Source organism: Hyla sarda, chromosome 4 (assembly GCF_029499605.1).
Source record: "Hyla sarda isolate aHylSar1 chromosome 4, aHylSar1.hap1, whole genome shotgun sequence".
Taxonomy (NCBI): Eukaryota; Metazoa; Chordata; class Amphibia; order Anura; family Hylidae; genus Hyla; species Hyla sarda.
The window spans coordinates 368,995,061-369,006,065 of NC_079192.1; positions in this window are offsets into that span (position 1 = coordinate 368,995,061).

Below are 11,005 nucleotides of genomic sequence, written 5' to 3' on the forward strand. Positions count from 1 at the left end.
ATTATTCCTTATTAAATATGACACGTAGAGAATATGTCTTTATTTGCTGAAAGTTTGTCTGTACAATTGCTTTATTTCATCTGGCTCATTTGCAGTAATGACTTAATTTGCATTGTCAACTTTAACTTGCATTATTAACTTATTAACTATTAACCATTAAAGGGGTACTCCAGTGGAAAACTTTTTTTTTTAATCAATTGATGCCAGAAAGTTAAGATTTGTAAATTACTTCTATTAAAAAATCTCAATCCTTCCAGTACTTATTAGCTGCTGAATACTACAGAGGAAATTATTTTCTTTTTTGAACACAGTGCTCTCTGCTGACATCATGACCACAGTGCTCTCTGCTGACATCTCTGTCCATTTTAGGAACTCTCCAGAGCAGCATATGTTTTCTATGGGGATTTTCTCCTAATCTAGACAGTTCTTAAAATGGACAGAGGTGTCAGCAGAGAGAACTGTGGTCATGATGTCAGCAAAGAGCTCTGTGTTCCAAAAAGAAAATAATTTCCTCTGTAGTATTCAGCAGCTAATAAGTACTGGAAGTACTGGATTAAGATTTTTAAATAGAAGTAATTTACAAATCTGTTTAACTTTCTGGCACCAGTTGATTTAAAAAAAAAAAAAAAAGGTTTTCCACCGGAGTACTTCTTTAACCCCTTCCTGCTACAGGACGTCATGAGCGGGCTCTCGCGATAGAACCCGGGGTCACGCGCTGACCCCACGTCATATCGCGTTGGTCCCGGTGACCATCAATGGCCGGGACCCACGGCTAATACTGGACATCTCCGATCGCGGTGATGCCCGGTATTAACCCTTCAGATGCGTCTAAAGTGAAAGGAAACTTTGCCAATTAACTCAGTGGAGCTGTTTGGGACCGCCGCGATAAAATTATAGTGTCCCGAACAGCTTGCAGGACAGCAGGAGGGTCCCTACCTGCCTCCTCGCTATTCGGTGACTGCGAATGACTGCTCTGTCCATGAGATCCAGACGGAGCAGTCGAGCGGCGGTAACATTGATCAATGCTCGGCTATTGCCTGGCAGCGATCAGTGTAGAAGATCAGTGTGTGTGCAGTGTTATAGCCCCCTATGTGAGCTATGAAAATATGAAAATGAAGTGAGCTATGAAAATAAAGTGTTAATAAAGATCATTTAACCCCTTCCATAATAAAAGTCAGAATCACCCCCCTTTTCCCAATAAGAAAAAAACTGTGTAAATAAAAATAAACATATGTGGTATTGCCGCGTGCATAAATGTCCGAACTATAAAAAAAAAAAGATATCATTAGTTAAACTGCATGGTCTATGGCGTACACGTAAAAATATTCCACAGTCCAAAATAGCGTATTTTTGGTCACTTTTTATACCCATAAAAAAGTTAATAAAAGCTGATCAAAAAGGTATTAAACTTATACATTTTCGTGCATGTAGTTATGATTTTTTCCAGAAGTACGAGAAAATCAAACCTATATAAGTAGGGTATCATTTTAACCGTATGGACCTACAGAATAAAGATAACGTGTTATTTTTACCGCAAAATGCACTGCATAGAAACTGAAGCCCCCAAAAGTTACAAAATGGTATTTGTTCTTCAATTTTGTCGCACAATAATTTTTTCTTCCATTACTGATAATTTCAAATAAATATAAATTGATTATACAACTAGTCTGTTAATCTACATATTTTACACTGTGCTCTATATATATATATATATATATATATATATATATATATCTTGAGGTCTTCATCATATATTACGATTTATTTTTCCCGTTTCGCCGTGGATTTGTGGGTAAAATGACTAATGTCACAGCAAAGTAGATTGGTGGCGCAAAAAATAAGCCACAATATGGATTTTTAGGTGCAAAATTGAAAGCGTTATGATTTTTAGAAGGTGATGAGGAAAAAATGAAAATGCAAAAACGGAAAATACCCTGCGTCATTAAGGGGTTAATGTTTAGAAAATCCTGTTGCTGGGCAACCGTGAACTTCTATGTGTCAACTTCCCATATTTTCTTATATTAGCATTGTCTGTGAGTGTTGACACGCAGCGTCATAAATAACGTGTTGTGTATGCAAACTGTTACAACTAATTTAAGTTATATTCTGAATAATCAATTGCTGACTATACATAGATACGCGAGGAGCTGCTCTCAGGATACATTTCTCTTGTTGTCTGAGATGGCTGCACATCATTATAGTCCAATTTTCTGCAGGTATTTCCTGTAACTATTATATGAAGACAAAGTATTCCCAGGGTCTGTAAATACTCCGCTGAGAATTAGGTCAGCATATAAATAAGATAAGGAGCTGTCATATCAGGCAATTAGTGTGAATAGTCCAGAACATTCAACCCTATTTGTTTTACAGTCTGCAGTGTCATTTTCTTGTGGATACTGCTTGCATAAAGTCTACAGGTTAGAGTAAAATGCCAGTAATCACATTACTATAAAATGATGTCTTCTCCCCTACAGAATACTAATAAGAGACAAGTGACAATGGATATTTAAAGGGAATGTATCACTTACATTGCTTTTACAAATTAGAACAAGACATTAATATATATTCTTTCTTCTAAGGCTATGTTTACATTGCCTTCGGGCTCTGCTATATGGAGCTCCATTGGCAAGTCTGTTGTAACAAGGAGAATTAATAAAGAAAGAAAAAAGTGAATCTACAATTTTTTTTCTCAGCTAAACTACCAGATCCCCTACAGACCCCATTCAAGTCAAGGGTGTCCGTCCCGACCCAGTGGTGACTCGTGGAATCAGTTGTACTCAGACCCGTTTTGGGGCCGTTCTGAGCAAAACAAAAGGACCAAACGGACCCAGAACAGGACGACGCACAACGGCATTGTAAACATAGTCTAATCTGATCTAATTTTCTCAATACAAATTAATTTTTTTAATCTGAATATAAAGATTTGCTTTATATCAGCCGCATGGAACACAGGAAACTACGGGCTCATAGACTAGAATTACATATTTCCATTGTCCTACTCAGTGGAAACTTACCGGAAGTGATGCCACATCTGATGCCAGAAGTGCATCAGTTGTTTAAGATCCGGTGTTAAATATTGTGCATGTCGGACAGGAGAATGCAACAAGATGCGTTCCTCTGTCCGGCGGCCATGCAACGTATTTAACCATCCAGCATCAAACTTGATACGCCGGATGGATGTGTACTGTCGCATTTAAATTAATGGGATCAGTTCTGCAATCAGTTTCCCTCCGGTGTGCGCTGGAGGGAAACGCCGCCGGACAACTGACATATGTAAAGGAAGCCATTTAAAGGGAAATTTACTAAAACTGTGCAATTCCTTGCTGAATTTCTCTGTGAATTTGGGCTGTTCAATATGATCTAGAATTAGTGCTCATGTATTTGCTGCAGACATAAACACTGTCTCATTGAAAAACAGGACTTCTCTGGTGGATGTTCAATCTTCTGCAGGAATTCAATTCCAGCGGAATTCAAAAGGAATGTGTGACCTGAGCAGCTGAATTTCCATTGAAGTCAATGGGAGGGTTCTGCAGGGAGGAATCCATGTCTAAATTCCTCAAGGATATTCTGGAAGGATTGTCCATAATGTGAACACAGGCTATGACAATGCAAACCTAGATGAACAGACTTTAAATGTGCCAGATTTGTGACAGTGACTCGGGCTGATAAATTTGGAGCATCTGTAGTGTGTCAAGCTTTGGTTTACACCAACTATTAGTTTTGCTAATTTAAAGGGGTATTCCAGGCAAAACCTTTTTTTATATATATATCAACTGGCTCCGGAAAGTTAAACAGATTTGTAAATTACTTCTATTAAAATTTTTTAATCCTTCCAATAGTGATTAGCTTCTGAAGTTTTCTGTCTAACTGCTCAATGATGATGTCACATCCCGGGAAATGTGCATGATGGGAGAATATCCCCATAGGAATTGCACAGCTCCCGGGACGTGAGTCATCAGAGTGCAGTTAGACAGAAAACAACAACTCAACTTCAGAAGCTAATAACTATTGGAAGGATTAAGATTTTTTAATAGAAGTAATTTACAAATCTGTTTAACTTTCTAGAGCCAGTTGATATATAAAAAAAAGCTTTGGCCTGGAATACCCCTTTAAGGCTAAGGTAGTGTGCCAAAATTATAGTGCAAGGCAAAACAAACAGTTTGCATCTGATGAGGAGTCAGGCTCTGACTCATAACCTGTTGTAAGTGATTTTTAACACCTTCTGCTCCTGGAGTTATATTTGGGATAAGCAGAGAAGGGACCTTTTTCTTGTCACCAACCAGTGACTGATCTCCCTTCGAAACCCTTGGTGCCTGGCACACCTACAACATTTTCCTGTTGTTTTTGACACACACACCATAATAAATGTGTCTCAGTTGCTGTTTCGTCACAATATCAGCACACGTGGAACCAAAATTCTGGCATAGTAAATGTGGGCTATTAAAAAGTGTCTTAGGCATTTTTGTGACTGTGCAGGGAGGGAGAGAAGTGAATAGTGACCATCACCTATCCTGTTGTGAATGGTGAATTTTGTGTTATCTATATATTGAGGTCTTTGTCACTGTAATTCTGCTTAATATAATAATGAAATGACTTTTAAGGAGTGACCTCTACAGAACCAGAAATGTTAGCTTTTATGAGGCTTAGTAGCTAAGGAGTAAACTGAAGCATTTCAGAGTTTAAAGGGGCTATCCAGGAAAAAACATATATATATATATATATATATATATATATATATATATATATATATCAACTGGCTCCAGAAAGTTAAACAGATTTGTAAATGACTTCTATTAAAAAAAATCTTAATCCTTTCAGTACTTATGAGCTTCTGAAGTTAAGGTTGCTCTTTTCTGTCTAACTCCTCTCTGATGACACCTGTCTCGGGAAAAGCCCAGTTTAGAAGCAAATCCCCATAGCAAACCTCTACTAAACTGGGCGTTTCCCGAGACAGGTGTCATCAGCGAGCATTTAGACTGAAAACAAAAACCTTAACTTCAGAAGCTCATAAGTACTGAAAGGATTAAGATTTTTTAATAGAAGTCATTTACAAATCTGTTTAACTTTCTAGAGCCAGTTCATATATAAAAAAAAAAGTTTTTTTAGGACATCACTGTGTATGTGTTACACAGAAAAGCTCATTCCAGCAGCGTTTCACATCCTAGTCACATCAGCGTTCTGGTGGACAGAGAGTAGTGTTTTTTTCAATGAAAAGGATTTTTACTGCACCCATTAAAGGGGTACTCCGCCCCTAGACATCTTATCACGATCTTCGTCCCCGTGGTCGGGAGGAATTAGCCTGAGATCCTTCAGCGCTGTTGGAAGCAGTTACAGGTGGGTGCTGCTTGCTATATTGCAGGGGTCCCCAGCGGTGGGACGCCTGCGATCTGACATCTTATCCCCTATCCTTTTGGACAGGGAATAAGATGTCTAGGGGCGGAGTACCCTTTTAACCTCCCAGTCACTTTCTTCAGCATTGTATTAAAGAGAGGGGCAGATAGGTGTGTTGCCTCATACATTTAAACAAGCTGCTTCAACTTCATAAACCTTAGCAGAAGAGGCAGGAAGAAGTTTTTTAGTGCAATTCTGTGTCTTTGTTCCACAACAAATCATCTGCTGGTTATACTAGTCTGTAGACGGTATTATACCCAGCAGTGCATTCCTAATAGTCTTTGACAGAGTGCAATTTTGTGTTTGGAAAGAGAAACAGATGATCCAGCCCAGTAGTGCAGATAAAAGCAGGTTTTCTTTATTGGGTCAAATACAGACAGGAACTGTGAACGCCGACGCGTTTCGAACCTATGCACTGACTAACGACCGTGCATAGGTCCGAAATGCATTCACAGTTACTGTCTGTATTTGAACCAATAAAGAAAACCTGCTTTTTTCTGCACTACTGGGCTGGATCATCTGTTTCTCTTTCCATACCTATTGGGCTGGAGACGCTGCTGGCTGGATCCGTGCACAGGTGCTGTGGGTGGAGGTGAGCTGTCGGTGTGCTCATTTACACAATTTTGTGTTTAGTACACAGCTTTTTTGTGCTGCAGCACTGCTGGTGTTGTGAAAAAATATGTTTTTTTAAGTGCACTGTACAGCATTTTTCTGCCCTTATAAGTGTATACCACATACGCACATCTAAGTAGTGTTCTATTTTGTACCTGTCAATCTGTCAAGGGTCTAGATACTATGAAAGTCCAGACAAAAGTAATCACCGGCTGGTGTTTTACTAAAATGTTTTTTTAAGCGAATTGTACCGCATTTTTCTGCCCTCATAAGTGCATACCGCATACGTACATTTAAGGAGAGAACTATTTTGTATCTGTTAATCTGTCAAGGGCCTATATACTGTGAAAGGACAGCTAATAGTACACACTTGCTGCTGTTCTAGACAAATACTGTTTTAAGCGTAGTGAAGCAGATTGTACTCCCCTGATATGCGCAATAAGTATGTCAGGCAGAGTAGTGCCAGAACGTGCACAGTGGAGTGGCAGAGGCCTAAATTCATCAGGCAGAGGTTGCATCAGAGTAGGGGCGTGTGGCAGCCGGAGTCACAGCGAGAGGTCTGAGCTCCCGGTGTCAGCTAGCAGTCGTGTCTAAACCAGCAACCTAGCAGCCGTGATTGATTGGTTCAATCAGTCATTCACTTCATCCCAAGTGACATCTGACACCCCCAGTCAATAGTCGGTGGGTTCCTCAGACTCAACCCTCACTTGGCATGGCCCTCATGCTGCTGCTGCCATGCTGCTCAAGGCCCTTTCATTGTGCTGCTCTACTCATGCTAATGCTACCACCTCCAGGCTCTGTCATTGTGCCGCCATATGGTCTCCTCATGCTGATGCTGCCACCTCCAGACTCTGTAATTGTGCCGCCATATGGTCTCCTCATGCTGAGGCTGCCACCTTCAAGCTCTCTAATTGTGCTGCTCTATGGTCTCCTCATGCTGATGCTGCCACCTCCATGCTCTCTCATTGTGCTGCTCTATGGTCTCCTCATGCTTATGCTACCACCTCCACGCTCTGTCATTTTGACACCATATGGTCTCCTCATGCTGATGCTACCACCTCAAGGCACTGTCATTGTGCCGCCATATGGTCTCCTCATGTTGATGCTGCTACCTCCAGACTCTCTAAGGTGCTGGTCCCCAGTTTCAGAAGGGTCACTTTCAGGACTGCTGATGCTGCTGCTGCCACCTCCAGGCTGTCTCAGTCAGCCACTATATGGTATTCTCATGCTTCAGCCACCTCTAGGCTGTGCCATTCAGCCACTATATGGTCTCCTCATGCATCAGCCAACTCCAGAATGTGCCATTCAGCCACTTTATGGTCTCTTCATGCTGCCACAAACTCCAGGCAGTCATTTAGCCACTATATGGTCTCCTCATGCTGATGCCACCTCCAGGCGTTGTCATAGTACCATCATGTGACATGTGACTCCTTGTTAAATTTGGTCCTTTGTTATCCACATGCTGGGGCCGGGACACTAAAACTTGGGAGTTAAAATTTCAATTTCAAAATCCTCAATTTCCATTTCAAAATCTTAAATTAAAATTTAAACTTATTAAATTTCAATGGTCTCCTCATGCTTCTACCAACTCCAGGCTATGCCATTCAGACCCTATATGGTCTCCTCAAGCTTCAGCCAACTCCAGTTTGTGCCATTCAGTCACTATATGGTCTCTTCATGATTCAGCCCCCTCCAGGCTGTGTCATTCAGCCAATATATGGTTCACTGATGCCGCTGGGCCTGGGCCTAAAAAATGTTATGGTAGCACTAGTTGCCATAAATCTTCAATTTAAATTTCAAAATTAATGTTTTAATCTTAGGGATTGTGAAGCCCCAGTGTCTACTCATGCTGCTGCCAGCTCCAGGCAACTATATGGTCTCCTCATGCTGTCAAAACCTTCACGCTGTGTCATTTAGTCTCTATATGGGCTCCTCAGGCTTCAGCCACCTCCAGGCTGTGCCATTCAGACACTATATGGTCTCCTCATGCTTAAGCTACCTCCAGGCTGTGCCATTCAGACACTATATGGTCGCCTCATGCTTTAGCCAACTGCAGGCTGTGCCATTCAGACACTATATGGTCTCCCCATGCTGCCACAAACTCCAGGCAGTCATTCAGCCACTACAGTGGGGATCAAAAGTTTGGGCACCCCAGGTAAAAATTTGCATTAATGTGCATAAAGAAGCCAAGGAAAGATGTAAAAATCTCCAAAAGGCATCAAATTACAGATTAGACATTCTTATAATATGTCAACAAAAGTTAGATTTTATTTCCATCATTTACACTTTCAAAATAATAGAAAACAAAAAATGGCATCTGCAAAAGTTTGGGCACCCTGGAGAATTTATAGCACGCACTGCCCCCTTTACACAGCTGAGACCGGCCAGTATCATGGGTTGTTCTCAATCATCATCTGGGAAGACCAGGTGATGTCAATCTCAAAGGTTTTAAATGCGCAGACTCATCTGACCTTGCCCCAACAATCAGCACCATGGGTTCTTCTAGGCAGTTGTCTAGAAATCTGATTCTGAAAATAGTTGACGCTCACAAAGCTGGAGAAGGCTATAAGAGGCTGGAAGAAGCGCACCTGTAAGTGTGAAACCGCTGACAGTCGCCTCTGAGCGCCCCATGCTCCCTCTGTCTACTATGCCGGTCTTAGCAGCCTGAGATGGGAACTGAATCATCAGCTTTTGGACGGTGGGTGCAGGACACCTGTTTTTCTTTTCTACGAAGGCTATAAGAAGATAGCAAAACGTTTTCAGATGTCAATATCCTCTGTTCGGAGTGTAATTAAGAAATGGCAGTCACCAGGAACAGTGGAAGTTAAAGCAAGATCTGGAAGACTCAATAAAAAATAGATAAGAGTTGCGCTATGTTATGGAATTAATGTGTGTGCCCAATTATGCTGCTAGTCTGATGGTATGGTGTCCCGTAAATCATACACAGATATAAGCAAAACTTAAAAATAATATAACATATCAGACAGCGCTATATGGGACTTAAAATGCAGTTATATGTATTATTGGAATTTAAATACCTGCGTACCTGTGATATATATTGATTGATGTACTCCAGTAGAAAGCATGAATAGTAGTAGATGGTATATGTACTATGGATATAAGCACAGTGAAAAATAAATGGGAAATTGAAAAGTAAATCACTTTGCTGATGTAACTGCACTAGTGTGTTAAACACAAGCAATCTATCAAGGGTGTGTCTGTCCGTACCTGTAATACTATGGTGGTGTGTAAAAATGATGCTGATGTGCAAATTTAAAGTTGACTCCCGTTGTAAGTCCTGTATCGTGCTAAATAAAAATAGCAAGCCCAATTTTAGATGGTGTAAGAATGTTGTCTTAACGGTGTTACAAATATAAAATTGTGCAGTTTACTTGCTGTTTATTGGAGGTTCCGGTTCCCACGGTGCGGTACCTTTGCGGTATAGAGATCCTTCAGTCTCACTAGATGCGAGGGTACTAGTACAACAACAAAAAAATCCACGGTGTTGGGAAGTCAACGGGAGAATGCACCGGCCGGTGGCATCTCACCCGTAACACACTCGTTGGCGCGATCAGTTCGGTGGAATGGGACGGTAAGCGGTGACGTCACTACTGCTGCTGTGCAGGTCCACAATACTCTCCAATGCGTTTCGGAAACGGGGGCTGTTTCCTTTGTCAGGGATGGTAAGTAAGTGTCCTCCTCTTTCTTATATAGCCTCCGAGTGTGAGGAACTTCCTTAACTATACTGAAGAATTGTCTTTCCTGTTTATATATATTTTTTTTAATTATTTTTTTATATTATGTTCTGTGTTTACAACAGTTTTATAGAAAACCAAAGATTTCAAACTCAGAGTTCAAACCATGTGGGATCATAGTATTCATGTTAAATATCCACTTGGATTCTGCTCTGGAGAGCTGAGCTATGTAATTCCCTCCTCTCCAGTTTGGAATAATTCTTTCAATTCCGAAGAAGAATGATCCAGTAAATTGTTTGTTGTGTTTTTCTTTATAATGTAGAGACAATGGATGAGCATCGTACCCTCTCTGTATATTATATACATGTTCCCCCAGCCTAGTTTTTAGCTGTCGTTTGGTGCGCCCTGTATATATTTTATTGCATGGGCATTGGATGCCATATATCACCCCCGATGTTTTACAGTTACTATGGCCCTTTATTTTGTATTCTGTTGTTTCTTTAGAATCTTTTATTTTGTAGATGGGATTCCTACTTTTACTAATTTTGCATGTTTTGCATGTTTGCATGGAAAAAAACCTTCTATTAACGGGGAAATATTGATGTTTGATTGTTTGATCTGCTCATTATTTTAGTGTTATAATTTATTGATTTTACAGTGGGTGCAATAATATTCCCTATATTTTTTGCTTTTCTATATATAAAGGATGGGTATAGTGGTAAATGTTCCCCTATTATTTTGTCGTTTTTTAAGATGCTCCAATGCTTTTTTACGATTTTTTGAATTATAGTATATATATGTTTGTTATAGTTGATAATTATAGGAATTTTTAGTTGTTGATTTTTACTTATCTCTTCTTGTGCTCCTCTTTGTTTTGGCTCTTGGCTAGATCAGATGCTTCATTATTATATTGTTCAATTTCTGGCCAATTTCTGCACAACCAGAGGAATTGGCTACGGGGAATGTTGTGTAGCCAAATTGGCAAATGACAGCTTTCTATATGTATAAAACTATTGCTATCTGTTGGTTTTTGGAAAGTGCTTGTGATAACTTTTTTATTTACTATATTAATATTTAAATCTAAAAAATGCACCATGGTCTGACTATATTCTGCAGTAAAATTTTAAAAACAATCATTTTTATTGATGTCTTCTAAAAACATTGTCAGACTCATGGTGTCCCCACTCCATATAAAAGCCACGTCATCAATAAAACGCTTCCAGAGGACCAGGTTCTCACCAAGTTTTCCCCCAGGATAAATATTAGACTCTTCCCACAGGGCTACGTATAAATTTGAATAACTTGGT